Source organism: Pseudorca crassidens, chromosome 7 (assembly GCF_039906515.1).
Source record: "Pseudorca crassidens isolate mPseCra1 chromosome 7, mPseCra1.hap1, whole genome shotgun sequence".
NCBI lineage: Eukaryota > Metazoa > Chordata > Mammalia > Artiodactyla > Delphinidae > Pseudorca > Pseudorca crassidens.
Window position 1 is genome coordinate 40,691,358 of NC_090302.1, and position 19,964 is coordinate 40,711,321.

Genomic DNA, 19,964 nt, shown 5'->3' on the forward strand with positions numbered 1-19,964 from the left:
CTGCTCCATCAACCATACCAGACATGATATGTTGTTGACTTTAAATGTTTAAACAAATCTATGCTGCACGGGAACTCTTAAAAATGCATTTTTATGAACCAAGCAAGAGTTTAAAACATATATAAAGTGGCTGTTCCATAGACTATTTCAATTCAAAGCAGAAAAAAAACTCTAAGTATATACAGGAAGGATTCCTAAAGAGCACGAAAGAAACAGAAGGGCACAGTGGATCCCTACGAACTTATTAAAAAAAATTCTGCTTCCCAAGATTTCACTTGGCATTTTGCATTTAGAAACAGTCTTCTTAAAAGGACTTGTCAAGGAAACATATCATCAACCCTCACTCATTGTATACTACATTTTTTTCAGAGAAATAAAATAATTTACCCTCAAGTCAATGAATTTTTGCTACTTCAAAAGCAAGAAAAAATTAAATCATGCTAACAGCAGTGCTTTATTTCCATGCTCAAATCTTCTTATTTTCACAAAACCAAAAGTTAAATATCAAAAAAACTGTGAAGTCACTGCATTGAACAAAAGCAAGGAACCAAATTCTGAACATTACACACTAACATAGAGTTGGTACGATATCTCTCTGGGAGAATCTGCAACTCAAAAATGTATGAGACTATATGATGAATCAAATACAATTTTTGTATTCATTACCTCTAACGCATTGAAATATTGCTTATAAAATTAACAAGCTATAACTGAGAAAAACAGAGATTAACTAATTTTTATGTGCAATTAGTTTTTATGCAGAAAGGTTTCCAACCAATCTTAATTCTATCAAGGGGCATCGTCCTGTGCTCTGTGGTAGGGTCAGCCTGCAACCTGGGCTCACTGGACAAAGGGCTCACTGGACAAAGGATCATGGGAACTGACATAAGCCACTCCAGAGAGAGACCCAGCTCATCTTGTCTTTGGTCCTGCGCAATAGGGTAACACAGAAGGTGAGAAGACCTGAGTGGAAGGAGTTGGAAGGGTGTCACTGGATCCCTACAGGCTGAGGGAGGAGCTGCAAATGGCCAGCTGAAATAGCAAAGAATCCGAATAGCTAATGGAAGCTGCAGGAGGAAGACTTCAGCAGAGCACCTCAAAGAGCCCAGAAAAGCAGCCATGGGGAAAAGGTCTGTCTTAATTATCAGTAACTAATTAGGGACTGCAGCTGTAGGCTCAGGAATAACAAAGTTGCCAGCCTAGTGAAAACCATAACGTTTCCTTCTCTCTCCTTCTCCTATCTTTGACCTTGGTGAGGAAAAGTGTGCAGAGAGGGCGGCGTGACCAGGGAGGGGCAGGGGAGGAGTGAAGACTGGAGGACCACCCCTGAAGCAGGTCAGAGCTGAAGGAAGGCAAACTACTGAATGCTGTCACGTTCCAAGTTTTGATTAACATCTTTGCCATGACATTCTAATTACTGAATTGAGATTGTGTTTGCAACCTAAAGTGACCTTGGAGTATCTTTTCTATAAGACTGGAGGCAAAAGTATAAGATCTGCCAGAGCTGACATCCCAGGGCAGGGGAAAATTAATCCACTGCATCAAGCTTAAAGGTAAGACGGGTGAAACACTATAATGCTGTGTTTTGTTTATGTCAAAAGTGAGGCTTGTTAAACTCACCAGTTACATGCTGTTGAAGCTGCATTTGGACTCTTGATGATTGATGAACACTTTTTCCAGTGTCTTGCCCACACTTAGGAATAGGTGAAATTCTTCTGTCTTCAGTCACTAGGTCCTGGTCGTGACCAGAGACTGTAGAAGATGAGAATTGTCAGGAATCAAAGAACATTGGAATCTAAAATAGACAAGGTATACTAGAAGGGCTAGGGGACATTTCATGCCTCCTTCCAAGTTTTTACTGACCACGTGGACTGAATGAGATGTGGCCACTCCAGCCACCTGCTTCCAAAGTCCTCTCTTCTTACGTGTCTTCCCTACCCAGATATCCCAGCTGAGTTGCCAGGAGCTGAGGACAAATCCCTTGCCCAGGCCCTCATATTTTTGTCTCCCTGTATTTTTATAAGACTTTATCTATCACAAGAATTCTGTTAAATAGCTAAAAGCCAGGCTGTCTTGAGAAAGTAGAGATGGAAATTGGTATCAAGATCTAGAGACTGTCTAATACTTTATTCAGCTGGGGGCCATCACAGGTATAGAATATCTCCTAGGTTTTAAAACAAATGCCCCCCACCAAAAAAAAAAATTAGAACAGAGTAAGAGCAGAAGAAAAATCTTTGTATTCACCTTTCATTTTTGAACTATTAGGCCCTGAGCTTAAGATATACAAAAATGATTAGGGATTATTATTTTTAAAACGGCAATGGCAAGCTTTGCCTTGGGGCTGGTGAGGCTGCTCCTTGAGCAGCTGATATTAAAAGTAACTTGTTGGTTACATTATCCCAGGATCTCCTCAGGCCACACCAGTCCAAGCCTGGTGGTCAGATGGGAGGCGCCCTCATGGGCTGAGAAGGAGTTGGCCTCCCTACTCCAGACTAAGGTTAACAGAGAGGAGCACAACATCCCTACTGGGAACCAGAGAGGTCCTCCCCTCTGCTGACAAACCAGGCTCTCCAAAAAGCAAAGGAGATGCTAGTGAGATCTTTAGAGCATGCCACCGAAAAATAAGGCCATTTAATCTCTGAAAAAGCAAGGACAAAGAGACCACTGGGTAGTGGGGGAAAATGAGAAAGATAAGTTGCTAAGGGAGGAAAGTGCTCAGGACTGGCTTGGTGCAGAAACACTTGGATCTGCAAATGTCTCCCCTCCCTGGGGGCGCTCACCTGCTGCTGCCTTCACCTGCCACACAAATCTTAGCGTTTTTTGGAAATGTCTGATGTTCTCAGTTCAACCTGGACTATGGAAGGTTTTTAAACTACTACAATTCAACAAGAAGTTATTAAGCATCTGCTTTGTACAAGGCACTGTGCAAAGTGATACGGAGGCGGCTATGATAAAGAAAACATGAAACTTACCCTAAGGGAGCTTTCGGTAAGGGTTAAGACAGGAACAGAAATAATAAAGCTAAATACAAGATAGTCTTTGGTGCATGCTATAATACAGGAAGCACAAAGGAGAGAAAGGTTAAAACCAGCTCAAGATAGGAGGAAACAGAATGTTGGGGAAGCCTTAGAGACAAAGCAGCCTCTGAGATGCACACTGAAGTGTATAAAGGATGTCAAGAGATTGGGAAGAGAGGGAAGCAAGATGGAAGAGCTTGTCAGACTGCCAGAGAATACCTGAAATACCAGCACTTCCAACCTGCACTGGACTAACCCATCCTAAGAGGCCAAATGGACAGAATTCCTGAAGACCACAGCACTGGGGGGGCGGGGGATGGAAACACATAATGTATTGTCACTAGGTCATGGGGTAAGAATAGAGCAGAGCATCGGGCCCTGCTCCTTCTCCACCCTTAAAGCGGTTGGTTGTCATGCATAACTAAGCATTTCTTTGGCTCATAATGGGCTAGTCCAGTGCCGTTCCGCCTACTTTCCTGGTGGTGCTCCACCGACCACCACGGTATATGCCAGCTCCTAGAAAAAAGAATGTGGTGACAGCACCTGGAATTAACAGCCTAAATTGTGAACCACTTGCCTTAATCAATTTCACTTGCCCTCCACATCCTTTCACTTTACTTCAATTTTCCAATACTGTCTGCCAACAATCCCCCAATAAGCCCAGTTTATCATTATGTATCACACAGTATCCTTGATGCTTTGATAATACAGTCCCAGTTCAGCTGGAGCCTGGCTCTGGGTCTCCTATTTCAGTCACATTTGCAGTCAAACCTCACACCAGATTCTACTGAGTTCCAAGGGCAGGACTGGATCTCAGACGCAGTGTGAGAGCTGCTACCATCCTGCCCAAATTATTCCTCATTGCCAATGGAGTAATTTTAGATATTTAATTCCATTCTTAATCTCTCCTTATTTGTTTTAAGGTAACCATGACAGAAGATACAATATGCAATTTGGAATCTGCAGGGGTTATCGAAACCCCTTTAAAGAGTCAGCTGAGAAGCGGTACAGGTTGATGCCTTTGCTTTGGAAGGAAATGTGAGATGTTTTATAGAACCACAGTCCTAAGGTCAGAGACTGATTAAAGATCCGAAAACTACAGGTGTCCCCTATAAACGCGGTTACCCAGGCCACCTGCTCCATGGCATGGAAGGGTCTAATATCAGTGATACCTCCCCACAGGGCTCTCCCTGGCCCCGTCTGGTTCGTCTGTCATTGTCTGAAACAAACACTTAATTGCTTAGCTAGCAAATAGTTCAGGCCAGATCATTTAGGAAACACTCTCTGGAAATTGCCACCTTCAAGTAAATAACTGTAAAACTAAAACGATTCCTAATAATAGAAGGGCACGAAGACAGCTTCACCTCCCTCTGCCTCAGTTTCTTCCTTTGTGCAGTGGGGTTAAAATTGGTACCCACCTCACAGCGGTGCTGCGGGGAAAAAATAAGACCAGCAGAGCGCTTAGAAAACAATACATGGCACATAATAAGGGCTCAGTACGCATGCACACGGGATGAATGAATAAAAGGTCAGCCATCAATCTCTCCGTGGCAGACTTAGACGCAGAATTAATACCCAGCAGACTGCCCGGCCTGAGCCACACGGGGCGATGGAGGCTGACCAGAATCTGATTTCCACTTCTTTGCAGCCAACCAAAACCACACACTGAGAGAAACGGGAAGCCTTTCTAAAGAGAGGACCCTCTCCGGTAACAGCTTCGGCCTCACCTCACAGCCACAGCCACCGCTCTGAGCCGTTGCGGTCTCAACCACAGTGTAGTTGGCAGGCGACTCCAAGGACCACAGCCCGGCAGAGACGGTCCCTGCGTGCGCATGCTCCGTGGCCTAGCTCGCGACCCGTAAAGAGACACCAGAGGTCTCGAGAAGTCTCGCGTGGATTCACTCACACACCTTGCGGGGCGGGGGTCAGCCTAGACAGAATTAAGTCGGTAGGATTTAGCTATATCCTTTATGTTTGCAGGAACTATGTATCACTGCTCGCTCTAGGAAGGAAAGCCCGAAGTTCCGAATGTCCTGCATGGGGATAGGATACTTTGCACCCCTCTTCCCTGATTTCCTTGGGACTTACGCCTGGAATCTGGAGATGGAGATGTGACCATCGGGCTCCGCAGAGGACTGCTCTAAGGGAAACCAGAGGAGAACCAGCCTCCTGAAGCTTCCACCACGCGGCAGGCTCCCCCAGCTCTCTTCTGTCAATTAACGCAGCTAAACTTCACAACTGCACATTATTAGAAAATCTCTAGATTTTGATACTAATTTCTATTACTGCTTTCTTAAGTGGTCCAGCTTCTAGCTATTAAGTAGAACACGTGTGGTGACTCTTTTAAAAACTATACGGAGACTAAGTCTGAGGGGGAGCCGCTAGGGAAGGGGTTTCTGTCGGCTCCTGCTGACTCATCAGGGGGACATGTGTATACCCATTTTACAGATGAAACTGAGTCTCAAGGGAGTTAAATGACATCTGAAGATCACACAGACACTAAGCTTGCAAACCAGGAGGACTAAAACGACTGGCTTCAAGTTCAAAGCTCTCTCCATTCCACTCCACTGTCCTCCACCCCAAGGGTGTCTATGGTTCATGCCGGAACTAAACAAAAGGCAGAACAGAAAGTGATTACCAGATCCTTTGCAGGGGTCTGTCAGGCAGAAAAATGCGAGCCGGAAACACCTGGTCTGTGGTTAGGTGGAGTTCTGCTGATCATTTACGAAGCATGGAGAGGAGCTGCTTGAATTTTTCTCGTGTCTTCTTTGTCTGGCGTGTAGATAGATGGAGGCCGGAGATGGGCCAGCAACATGGTGGCAAGAAGAAAAAGCAAAGCAAGACTTCAGAAGTGGATCTGAGAGAGTTTTCTCTCCTTCTTTCCTCCAACTGGAGGGCACTGTAGTTCAGCAACAAACATGGGGAAGCCAGAAACCAGGCAAGCAAAAGCCCCAAGGCAGACGTCCACTGGAGTCTTGGAGAAGTCTCAGAGGACACTGGCCAGGTCAGGGTTGGGAGTGTAAACCAGCCTTGGATGAGGCAGCCCTGGTAAGGGAGCCTCCTGCTTCCCAGAGGCAGAGAGTGAGAAGAATGGGCTGTAGAGCAGATATTCTGGGCAGAAAAGAGCCTACAGATGTAAAAGTTGTTTGTATATTCATACATCACTTTATCTATGTTATGATTTTCCTCTGCTAATTGAATTTCTTTCTATAAACTTGCATTTATCAGAGTACTGATAAAAGATTTTCTAACCCCTGCCTATCTGGAGAAGATGCTCTCTGGAATGGAAGAGAAGATAACACACCTGAACTTGGACTCCAATAGTGGTTCTGAATGGTCCACTTGTCCTGGCATGATCCAGTAGAGATGGTACTCAACACTCTTTGCAGACGTTGGTTTTCTTGCCTGGTGTGGGAACGCAGACATTTGCTAAGGCCTTTCCTCCCCCGCAAAGTAGCAGCATGAGTTGCAAATGGGACGAAAGCTGCAAAGCTGATGAGTTATTTGACTTCTCCCAAAAAGTGGACTTCTGCATAGACTCATGGAAATGAGTCTGCATAGACTTAGAGACTCATGAAATATGCCATATTCAAATACAGAAGATTTCTCTTAAAGAAAAGCAAGGGAATAGATCATTAAAGTAGGTTTTTTGGGGGGGGGGGTTGTTTTGTTTTGTTTTGTTTGTTTTTTTAAAGAACTCACAATGAAAAGATAGCCCAGACGAGAGGCTGGCTTCTCCTTGTAGACACTTTTTCTATTTCTCTGTATTATTAGAGATTAAAGCTGTTAGGTATGAAGACTGGCCTACTTCATAAGCTGGAGGTCTTGCCTTAAGGGATCATAATTATTTTAGTTACAACCTTCTGTGGTATCATAGCTACAGTGTAAGAAGGGAAAATGCCTAGACTTGAGATTTTTTTTTTAATGACATTAAAAATGTACAAGGTATAAAGTACACAAGGTATGAATTCTAAAATGTGAGAAAAAAAGATGTGTCAAAACTGTGGTAAAACATAGCAGGAAGAAATGAGGAAGGCTTGATCTTGTGCAAACTGGAACACCATTTTCATTCCTTTATTATTTCTTTAGAAACTATTTCTTGGGGACTTGTCTGGTGGCGCAGTGGTTAAGAATCCGCCTGCCAATGCAGGGACACGGGTTCGAGCCCTGGTCCGGGAAGATACCACATGCCGAAGAGCATCTAAGCCCGTGCACCACGACTACTGAACCTGTTCCCTAGACCCCGCATGCCACAACTACTGAGCCCGAGTTCCATAGCTACTGAAGCCCACGCACTTAGAGCCCATGCTCCACAAGCAAAGGAGCCATGGCAATGAGAAGCCCGTGCACCGCAACGAAGAGTAACTCCTGCTCACCGCAACTAGAAAAAGCCCACACACAGCAACAAAGACCCAAGGCAGCCAAAAAAGAAAAAGTTTAAAAAAAGAAAATATTTCTTTACTATTTCTTTGGTTATTAATACAGTCTGTTAATATCAAAGCAGAAAACACGATGCTGTATTGATAAAATTCCATCTATTTTATTCAGACCCAGGATGGGTCTTTGAGCCCATGTATCCCACTTTGTGTAACAGACAGATTAGGTGAAAATTTGAAGTAATTTGGACGCAGTATTATAAATGTGTAAGGAAGTGTCACTAAAAGTATTTAGGTATTCAGTAAATTATTAGGTGTTCAGTAAATTATTTTGGAATGAGATCAATCTTATTGTAGAGGCATTATCACTTTAAATATATCTGAATTTTCACACACTGAGATTTCCTACAGCGAGGCAGGACTGTGTTTTATAATCTTATTACCTCTGATTGGCTTGATTTTTTTTTTAAGTCTTGTACAATTTGCACTGCTAGTATAAAACACATGTACAGACCCTGTAAGTGAGAAGAGGATAAACTGGCGGCTACTAGTGTACAATTCGGTACATTAACTCACCCCTGATTTCAATTTTAGTCTAATAGAATGAAGTCACAGCTGGATGGAGAGAAGAGTGGTTTCCTGCCAGTCACTGTAGCTGCCGAGTCAGAAGAGAAAGGAACCACTCGCTCCCTCATGGGAAGAAGGGCTAAAGTCCCTTCATGTCACACACAGCCACAAAGACCCACCTGCACGCCAGCCCTATGCATTATTTAAAATATATATACAGTTGTGAATAGCAAAGGTCCAAAATAATATGGGTTTCAAGAAAGCAATTTATTTCTCACACATAAACAGGCAATTCAAAACTCTCTGGAGGCTCCTCAATTATCTGGGAATCAGGATGCTTCTAGACTTTCTCTGCTCTATCACTGGGAAGTGGCTGCCATCCTCGTGGTCCAGCACAGGAGACCAGCAATCATTCCATTTTTTCAAAAAGTATTGTATTATAGAAGAAAGACTATGGAAGGAACTTCATGTTGTTTTCCAATATCTACTCTCCCTTTCCAAGTAATTGGAAGTCACTTGGACGCTTAGGATAAAAATTCCATTCCCAGTCACTGTTGTAGCTACAACTTCTGGTAATGAGAGGTGAGAGAGGAGAGATTCCTGGCTGTGTCATTAAAGGCAGTGGCAGTGTACCATCTCTTACTGCCTTTTCTCCATCGTGGACAACGAGGTCAAAGGCCACCGGGACACCCAATGGAGCCACTACACCAGCCTTGCACTGCCTGTTAAGGCTTTTACATGAGAGAGAAGTCAACTTTTATCTTTTCAGCCACTGTCATTCAGGTCTCTGTTAAATGCTGCTGAAACTAAGGCCTCCCTAACATATCCATCTTAAGGGATATTTCATAAAGGGGAAAAGGTCACTATTTACCAGCATCTAAGAGTCTCACCCTAGCCCTTTCATTTTCACATTTAATAAACATTTATCAAGCATCTCCAGTGTTCCAGACAGTGTTCCAAGCCCCTGGGGCAATGCAGCATGAATGTGCCCTGATCCTTCCCCGAAGGAACTTACTATCAAATAGAGGAAAGAATTAAGGGAGCAAATATGACTGAATGCTGGTAATATGCCAGGCACTGCTGTAGTTGTTTTCACATGTTTTGTCCTTTGCATCTCACAAAATTTCTATGGCATCCTCATTTTATAGATGTGGACGTCATAGCTCCAAAGGGTGATAGAATTTACTCAGGGTGACACCTATAACAAGTCATGGAATCAACATTTAGGTTTAGATTTCTAACTCATGAGTCAACCAGTGACCAGGCTGCTTCTTGGACGTGCATACAAGAAGCAAGAATTCAAGGCTCCATGTGATAAGGGCCAAGCACTTCAAATGCTTCAGCTGATGTGTCACTAACTCTTCTTGAGAGGTCACCCAGCCATTATAGCTTTCTCACGGTCACTGTGTGTCCTGGACCAAGCACAAACTTATTCTTCCCCTTCTGTAAGGAATAGTAAACACACTTAGGGCCACTCCATCTCCATCATGGGCACAAAAGTGTCACTCTATAGCTCCCATCACTGTGACTACATCTGCATTTTATCTTCTTTTCTCACTGCCAAAAAACCAATTCACTAGATAACTCCCTTCGTGACCACCATTTTTGTCTGCTCATCTAGTTTGGACTCCAGACTTTTCCCCTCTGGGCATTTCTCTCTCCATATTCCACATAACATAATATAGCATTTAGAGCCTGTATCCTCCTTCATCCAAATGGGCTTATTGTTCCCAATTGACCCTAAAGCATATAAAGCAGGCTGTCTAGACATTCATAGAATTATATCATCTCAAATCATATCACACCTTCTGCTAAAATTATCCAGCTCTTATATCATCTGCAGAGGTAATCCAATGTTCAAAATCCCAGACAACCAGAATGCCTAAGTGGAACTGGAATTTTTTGTCAGTTGAAGCATTTATATGTGTTCTAATTATAATACCAACTCAATGATCACCCAACACATGGGCAAAGCCTGGCTTGCCTATCCATTTTGAGGTTAGTAAGAAAAGATGACAAGCCCCTCTTATATGACAGGAGGACTTGTCCCAGATAATTATCTGAGTTCAGCCCAGCAGAGTTCTTCGCCAGCAGTAGCTTTGAAGAAAGGGGCTGTGATCCCTTATGTTATTTACGGTAAAGTAACACTAGCTGATGAAACTAACAGCCCCCAGATCTCACTGGTGTCGCAAAATAAAGGCTTATTTCTTGCTCACATCATCTTCTGACTGAGTTTTTAGTGGCCAGGCTTCAATGAGGTGGTTGGAGGACACAGGCTCCTACCATCTAGTCGGTTCCTTAGAGTGGTTCCTCGGCATTTGGCCCAAAACAAGGGATGTTGTGCTGCTGTTTAATGGTCAGGTCTGTATATCACATCATGTCCACCATGTTCCAGTGTCCAGAACCCAGACCCCATGACCCAAACCTAACTGCCAAGGAGGTTGGGAAACATAGTCTTCCAGTGTGTCTTGGCCAAGGAATGGGACTGGAGAGCAAAGAGCCAGCCTCTGCCTCACCCCTGGGGAGAAGACACTGAAGGCTGGCTGCACCACCCAGGTCAGATGGTTGGCATGTAGTTGCTCACTCCCCTGATTGGCTGGATGCAGTTATGTCCAACGCACATGAGGCACTGGCACTCTGACACGGAAGGAGGGGTAGATCTTGGCCGTGAATTTGCAACTACTGGATGCTGTGTTTTCAAATAGGCTTAGGTGTCTGTTGGTATCCCCGCCAGCCATTTCCTACCCACCCTCACTGCCACCCCAACATGCCTTTTCCCAGTTCTGGGAAGTGGAACACTGAGTATCTTTGCCTTCTACCTCCCCAGATACAGAGAAGACCTATGAAACTTTATCCTGATAAGAGGATTTTACTCCAAGGGTATGACTTTTGTTTGGAATAAGAGTGTCCTGTCTTCAGAAGGGATTCTCTCCCAAGACCATCAAGAAAGAAGCCTTCCCAAAGTGTTGAATCCTTATTAGAGTTGTAGTGGCAGATAAGCCCAAATGTGTATTCTTCTGGAGCTTGGGAGGAGAAGCAGCAGTGAACTCAGCATTTAGCTGTGGTTGTATGGAAGTCATTATGGGCATCAGGTCGGTTCACAAATATTAAGGTTCTCTTTCCAGAGACAGAGTAAGATTGCACTTCCCTAACACCTTTGATGTTAGCAGGGCTTAACCTGGTCAATAAAATGTGAGTGGAAGTGACCTACCATTTCCAGGGAGCAATTTGAGGAGCCAGTGCTTGACTTGTCCTGTCCCTTCTCCTTCCCCTCCTCCCCTCGGTGACGATCTGGTGATAATTTTTTCCCACAGGCAGTAGTCCTAGAGGCTCTTTTCCATAGAAACTGTGTCAGCCAGTGTCCCTCAGTTACCACAATAATCAGAGGCCCCTGATGACTCTCATTGGACATGTAGCCATGAGAGAAAAATAAACTTTGCTTCATTAAGCCAGTTGGAGATGGTTTGTTACCCAGAATAACCTAATGGGACCCAATAGATAGAGGTCTCATAGTTTCTTTTTTTTTTTTTTTTTTTTTTTTTTTTGCGGTACGCGGGCCTCTCACTGCTGCGGCCTCTCCCGTTGCGGAGCACAGGCTCCGGACGCGCAGGCCCAGCGACCATGGCTCACGGGCCCAGCCGCTCCATGGCATGTGGGATCCTCGCGGACCAGGGCACGAACCCGCGTCCCCTGCATCGGCAGGCGGACTCTCAACCACTGTGCCACCAGGGAAGCCCCATAGTTTCTTTTTAGGACATACTCTTTTTCCATTTACTTTTGTCATGAAAAAGTTCATGCTTGCAAATTGTAACATACACCACACCTATCTGATTTTTTTAAATGGGTGGTACGTAACTACCCACGTAACTACCACCCAGCTTCAGCAATAGAACATGACTAGCACCTCCAGATCCCACTGTGACTCTCCTCCATTGATTGTTCCTCCTTCACCCCCAAAAGATGACAATTATCTTATTTTCTGTTAAATTCATTTGCATTTCTTAATCATTTTATCTCACATGTATGCTGCTTAGTTTTGCACATTATTTAACTTTATTCAAATGAAATTTTATTGTATGTATGTTCCTGGAACTTGCTTTTTTATCTAATTTTATGTTTTTAAGATTCATCTTTGCTGACACATGTGGTTATATTTTATTCACTTTGCTGCAGTTGCATGAATGTAACAATATGAATTTATCCCTTCTCCTATTAGATGGCCACCTGAGTTTCCTATTGGGAATTTTTGCCATTAGAAACTACATTAATAAGAATAGTCTTGTATATAGCCTAATGCACGTATAAAGGAACCTCTGTAGGGTGTACACCTAGGAACAGAAATGCTGAGTTGTAGAGTATTCACATGCTCTACTTTACTACATAGGGTCAAATTGTTTTCCAAAGCGGTTGTACCAATTCACACTGCCACAAGCTTGTATGAGAGTTCTCTCTGCCTCATGTCCTCGTCAGCACTTGCTATTGTCAGCCTTTTCTTGCTTGGCCCCTCTGGTGGGTGTAAGATAGTATCTTATTGTGATTTTCGTTTGCATTTTCTTTAGGGCATACTTTCATCACATGTGGATTCAAGAAACCAAGGTGAGAAACCATTCAAAATGATTTGCCACAGGTATTCCTAACCACCAGATAAACTTCACAAGCCAGGGCCCTTCATATAGAAGAGGTCAAATAATTGAAAAAGGCACAATTATTCATTTTTGGACTTAGAAAATACCAAAGGGCTTATGCTACTCTTTGTGTTGTAGGTTAACCAACTGTTTCATAAATGGCTCCTTTTAGGAGTATTATCTAAAGCCATGGGAAAAGCAAATACATTTCAGGGAAATTATAAACATTTCTTTTACCTTACCAGATAAAGAGATTCAGTATAAATCCTAATGCACCCACTTGGCTGTACACAATTTACAGCAGATGAAGAGTTTGAAACACTTTCGTGTAAACAATCTAGATTTTTTTTGGAAGGTTGCTAAAAGGCTGTTTGACACTCTTTGTAAGTGGGGAGCATCTCAGGGTAAGAACTGGTTCTGGATAATATCAGAATTCATTTCCCACTGGCAAAGCAGCTCCATTAAGCACTGTTTTCATCTCTGAAGCCTTTACTTTTATGTAATGTTTACATCATTGACACCTTCTGTTACCGAATCCCTAATATAAACAAGGGATGTAATAAGCCCTAATGTATTTTAACAAAATTTTAAGAGATGTGGCTATGGGATGAGGATAACCAAATAGAGTACAGATTAAAGCAACATTTTTATAACACCTCAATGTCATATGATAGTGACAACTCTATAATCAAGTCCAGGAGAGAAACATTCTCCCTGTGTTTATTCATCAATTAGAATTTGATGAACTCCAAATGTCATCTGACCAGCCAAATTCTGTAACCCAGCCTTTCAGCAGAAAATTAGAAATTCAGCCCTACTGGAAGAGAGATACAAAAAGAAATTTACTTTGCTCCATAATATCTACAGACTCATGGCAACTGTGAGTTTCATGAACCACAGCAATAATACTACATGAAAAGCAAATCTTTGCAATTTACCACCTTAATGCAACAACATAAGAAGGCGATCCATCCATGACCAAACTTTGCCTGACTAGTTCAGCTGAAATGGTTATTTGAAAGTCTGTATAGTAACTGTGTGACCAAACTAGATAGAAGGGGTGGTTCCTGATTAACTCTCATCTCCATGTTTTTGTTCTCTGTGAGGCTTACTGGTGTTCCATGGCAAAGATGCATGAGTTCCAGGCAGCAACAGTGATCATTCTGGGCTGAGGAAGGCTGGTGTACCGGAGAGCTATGGCTTAGATAAGTGCTACTTAGATAAGTGTGGTCCATGGACCGGTGCATCCCATGAACTCATTGTTACCAGTCTCCAAAAAGAAAGGTCTACAAGCTGAGAGTAAGTGTTTAAAACTTCTGTAGCAAAGGACATTGCTGCAACAGCCCAGGGAATGATTACTGAATTCGCCTCATTGAACAGGATGTTTTACCAAAGAATGAGTTAGCAGCAAATTAAAAAAACTAAAACAGAACTTGTCTTTTGCCATAGATAGTTTGAGAAGCACTGGTCTAGGGGTATTGTTAAAATGCATATTCTTTTTTTTTTTCTTTTTTAAATGCATATTCTTGATCACCGATCCCAGAGATGCTGATTCGGTAGGTCTGTCAGTTTGCATTTCCACAAAGCTTCCTGGTGATGCCGATGCTGCTGGTCAGAACCACACTTTAAGAAGCAATGGTCCAAGACTTTCCCATGTTATCGCCTTCTACCCTCTCGAGGACTGGCACTAGGGTGACATTCTCCTGAATTGTTAGAGCTTCCTCTTTTACTGTTTGAAAACTTTGCCAATGCATTAACAGCCTGCACATGCTGGGTCTCATAACCATAGCAGGCAATGCCTTCTGGAAGTAGACATGGATTATAACTGGCATTGGTACTAACCCGAATTTTAAGGCATACTCATAAAAGAGGAGAAAGGCTTGATCTCTGGTACTGAGAACCAACAGTGCAAGCTGCTCAAGTAACTTTTTGACAACTCACCTGAGTTTCTTTGTTGCAGTTTCTGGAACACCAGCCAATCCAAGTTCTCTTCAAAATGAATAAAGCCTTGCACTTAGGAAATTAACTGCCTCTGAATGCAGTAGTCACCTTCACTCCTTCTGCGAATACTTAGGAAGAACAACCCAGCAGTTCCTGGGCCTCCTCAAGACTTCTGTCAGCATCACCGCCATAGAAATGCAGAAGATTTCTGCAAGGCAATTCCATTGCTAAGTCAATTATCACAGGATGTGGCAGGCTTTTAGAGAGATTAAACTGCCCTTTCTCCTGAAAGAAAATGACGAATTCTCAAATGGGACCCCTCTAATACCCATTTGCTCAGCTATAGTGTACTCCTGTTGGCCAATTACCTAGTTTGATCCACATTGTGTGAATAAATGCCTTAGAATTCTGGGAAGGGATGCACAATTCAAAGAGCTGCTTGTGCACGGAAAAGGGGCCAGTGTCCTTGGAGGAAAATGTTCTCCAGAGTCTGAGAGATTGAATCTAAATCGAAGCCATTTAAAGAAAGTTCTGAAAGGGTAAGTTTTAAATTCTGAGTGTATATTAATGGCAGTGGTTCCTTTACTTTTGATTTAGCTGCAACTAAATATCTGTGTATGCACTCCTGTGCCTCAGTTTCCTCATCTGTAAAATGGGGATAATTTACCTCATAGAATTGTGGTAAGGATTACATATCCTTCAATGTATAAATGTCAAGACTTGAAAATAGTCCCTGGTTCATAGTAAGTGCTACATAAAATTTCACAGGATCTCATAGTTACAAAGGGTCTTAGTGAGTTGGTGCACATCCACCCCACCTTACACCACTCCACCCCCACTCCTGGTAATTTGCATCCCCTAGCCTTGATATGAATATTATACATGCTGGGGTACACTGGTAAGAGTATATGCCAACTCTGTCCAATAGAAATATGAGTCACATATGTAATGTTCAAAGTTTTTAAAGTAAAAACTAATTTTAATATTTATAAATTTAACCCATGCATCCAAAATATTATCATTTCAACATTTTATCAATATAAAAATTATGAATGAGATAGTTTACATTTTTTTTCACAATAAGTCTTCAAAATGTGTTTATTTTTCATTGGGAATATTTAGTATTTAGAATTCATAAATACTACGTTTGAAAAAATACCTTCAAACACACTTGAAACTGAAGTGAGTTTTCTAATAACTGAATTTAATTTTTTCAGCTTAAAATTAAATAAAATTATAAATTCAGTTCATCAGTCGCACTGGCCACATTCCAGGTACTCAAGAGCCACGTGTGACCAGTGGGCACCATATTGGATAGCACAGGCGCAGACTTTGAAGATAGGCCTGCCACTTAATCATATGGCCCTGGGCAAGTTATAACTTTTCTTAGCCCCAGTTTTCTGATTTACAATTTACATATTGTTGTCAATTATTAAATTTACATATTTAGTAACTGACAACAAAACAAAATATAATATCTACCACAAATTGTTCTGTTCAGTATTTGAGGTAATACATCAAAAATGTATAGCACGGTGACTAATAGGTTGTAGTAAATCTTCAATGAATTGTGAGTATTTTTTCCTTAACATTTAATTAGGAAAAAATTGAAACATCAAGAAAGCTAAAGAATTGTACAATGAATCCCCATATACTCACTACCTAGATTCTACAATTGTTAACATTTGATTACATCTGCCTTATTGCATTTCTATCTATATATCCATTCATCAGCCCATCTTACTTTCTCATGTATTTCAAAGTAAATTACAGACATCAGTGCAGACACCCGTAAAACTCCAGCATGTGTATGATTAACTAAAGTTCAATATTTGTCTCTTTTTCTTTCTTTCTTCCTTTTTCTTTCCCTTTGACTTTCTGTCTTCCTGCCTTATTTATTTCTAGATGAAATATGTATATAGTGAAATGTACAAATATTAAATGAACCATTGGATGAATGTTGACAACGCATATATCCTATGTAAGCCAAATCTCTATCAAAATAGAGAACATGTCCATTATCCCAGAAAGTTCCCTCATACCCTTTCCTCATTAATCTTAGCCCTCACTGCCCTGCTCTCCTCCCCGGCAATCATTGTTCTGGGTATCTGCTATAGATTAGTTTTGCCTAATCTAGAATTTCAAATAAATGGAATCATACAACATATAGTCTTTTGTGTAAGGCTTCTTTCACTTAGCGTAATGTTTCTGAGATTCATACATGTTGTTGCATGTCTACTCCTCTTTATTACTGAGTAGTAACTGTGGCTCCTTTTAATCAAGAGAACTCCTGACCTGACCCACTCCCCTCCTGCTCCAAGCAGCCTATTCCATTCTTTCACAGCTCAAAAAATTCTGCATTCTGTCCATCCAACATGGATCTTACTAAAGCTTCCAGCTTTTGATGCTAGCTCAGCTGCTTAGAATTGATGAAAGAAAGTACTTTTTCATGTGAAATTCTTTAAAATTTATGTAGTTGTTAAAGAAGTTCTTCTGAGCCTTCCATGGAGAAGGCCAAACCTTCCTAATTCCTTCAACTCTTTGTACAACCACATTTTAGGTTCTTCCAACTTCCTAGTCTTTCTCTGTGTACATACTTATTTGTTTTCTTGTTTACTGAATATCTCCCCTATTGAACTACAAATTCCATAAGGCAATATCATGTCTATTTTATTCACTAATACACACCTAGCACCTAGTACAATGCCTGGCAATTAGAAGGCTCTCAACAAATATTTGTTGAATGAATATGTGAATAAAAGAAAGAAGGAACTCACCTTTAAGCATGTTTAATTCTGTCTGTATTTTAGTATATATGGGACAGCAGGCAGATGTTGGAGAGAGGCAGATCCAGGAGCTTGAAGACAACACCAAATTCCAAGAGACACACCTCAGGGAATGCAGCAGCCAAGTGCACTGACTTCACTCCTGGCCAGTAGTACAACCTTGAGTCCTTGTCTCCATTGCTTTTCTGGTGAGTTGAATGGATAGCCTAGACCCAAATCTGAAATTTCCCTTTAAAACTAAAATCAATTTGCTATATGGCCCTAGAGAAAGAGAAAGAGGAGGAGAATTCCACCCTCATGCCCCTCTCCATCATGGCTGAGATTGGATTTTCTTGCCGTTTGGGAGAGAGGGAGCCTCAGAGATGGATTTGATTTGATTCTGTAAAAATAAACAAAAATTGCATTTATTAAGCACTTGAGATGATGCAGTAAGACTTATAAAGCCAAAGAGGAGAGAAGAGAGGAAAAAGAGAGAGAAATAAAGGTGTATCAAAGGGAGGAGAGAGAAAAAGAAGAGAGAATGAGGGGAATCAAGACAAAATGTGCCAAGAGTTCAAATGGAAACCCACAGGCATAGATCTAAACAATGAAGAGACTTAAAACAAGTTAAAGTGTTCAATGATACGTAGTCCACACCCTTCCTTGACAAATACATATTCACAACGATAGAATGAAAAACTTTGTTTAAAACTATGGTTTTCGTATGACGGAAAGTCAACAAACTCTCAAAGATGACTGGATTTAATTATATTGTGCACGTCTGAGTGTTTTCTTGATGGGCTAGTGATGTTTGACAAGATCTCTCTCATTAATTCACAGATATGTTCCATAAAATTTGTTTCTCTTGCCTTTGTTTCAGCAAAACACTAATTATATTATAATCAACACTTTCATATGTTTTATGTTCTATTGACAGTAATGCTAAAATAGACACATTTCTTGAAATATTATAGTTCTAAGATAATTTTTTAATTATTAATTTCTATGTAGAGAACATTCACTCTGCTAGGGCAGTAGTAATGGGAGTTTTTAATAAAATTCCTTTATATATCATGAGCAAACATTTTATTTGGGTGTGTATAATAGATTATTGTTACCACAAAAAATTACAGAATATTTTAGTTTCAACATATAAATTGTCATATCATGATTTTCACCACCTTTTAAAGCAATGTCTAGAGCCATGTAATAATGTTAACACTTCTCACATTGTAGCTAGATCCACATCTATACAGACTAGTAGTAACTGGGAGTATTTAATTTTAGAAAATGTTCCTCATACTCCACATACCAGTGCTCTGAACACTGCTCTAATGTGTAAATACCTCTGGAACCACAAAGAGAAGTAAGAAAGTGGATTCTCAGCAGTACTGGGAAATGATATTTGATCACACGAGACTCCATCACATTCATGCTACCAGAGAGAAATTATTTGACAAGTTAATTAATTTGTCTTTTCTCTTACCTAAGAGCTTCTGCCGCCCAAATCTTTTCCCACACTCCAAAGTAGTGCTTGTTTCTGATGTAAGTAGCAGTAGTACAGCTGTAAGACTTCATGGCCTTTGGATGGAGTCACCTTTTTTATTTTAAGAACAAAGGGCAAGGAATGAGAAGTAATTCTCTGGAGCCTGAACGGTGTTCGTTCTGAGGGTGGGTGTTTAGGTGGTCCCAGCACTGACCACTGGGTCCCAAGAGACAGAGATGCTCACGTGTTCTTGAATGAGTTCATTTATGTCTCTTTGTGATAAGCAGGGCCCTCTGAAGTGTGAGGGCAGGGAAGGACCCCTTTTGTCTGGTGCAAGCTCAGTACTGAGAAGAAGGGGGAATGAAGAGAAGGAAAACGACTAAAAGAGAACAGATGAGAAAGAATCGAAAGCTCCCTCTCACACCCCACAAGAAATTAAAGCTTCTGCCCTTAACAGTCTCAGTCAAAAATGCCCCAAGGCTCAAGAGCACACAATGAAAAATTGTCAGCTCACCTACATTCAAAGAGCTTCCATAAACAAATACATATAAATATGTACATATATACCTTATATAATATATAATTATATTACATCATTTAAATATATAAATATATATTTCCTTTTCTTGTTTCTCTATCTATAGCAAATGGGATTATTTCCTTCTTCCCAATTCCTTCTGCTTTCACCCTCTTAGAAGCTCTCCACTGATGGAGTTTCTGAGGGAGGCAGGTGTAGGATGGTGGAGACACAGACATCATATTTGGCATTACTGGTTCCCAGATTTAGGATTTCAGAGAACAGTAGGAAGTTTTTTGGTGGAGGTAATTTTAGGAATCTATATGGAATTGACCATTTGCCGAAGGGGAAGGGTAAAATAGGCCACTGAAAATTGACATCAACCATCTGTGATTTCCATCAATTCAGAAAAAAGACATTTCTAATACATATACACACAATCATGAAGAACATATACTTAGATTAAAGACGATTTCTTTAAATTGATTCATTTTTAAAAACTTATTTTTGTATTTATTTATTAATTTGTCTGTTTGTTCATTCACTTGTTGCCAAGATTTAGTGAAAGCCTCATCAGGAACATGGACTTATCCTTGGACCAACTTTCAGGATCCAGTGCCCGGGCGTGTTCAACCAGGCCGACCCAGTGGAGCTCTTGTAAGGTCTCTGC

At 41.3% G+C, this 19,964-nt stretch overlaps 1 long non-coding RNA gene across 1 annotated transcript; it reads right to left on the minus strand.

Annotated features, from left to right (window-relative positions):
* Positions 1-1,619: 1,619 nt before the first annotated feature.
* On the minus strand, positions 1,620-19,080 carry LOC137227027 (uncharacterized). The gene is made up of 5 exons (XR_010944656.1): positions 18,778-19,080; positions 17,304-17,691; positions 14,527-14,734; positions 5,656-5,789; positions 1,620-1,752 (listed from the first exon to the last, which is right to left on the minus strand). It is a non-coding gene; the product is annotated as an uncharacterized lncRNA (long non-coding RNA).
* Between the last annotated feature and the right edge of the window lie 884 nt (positions 19,081-19,964).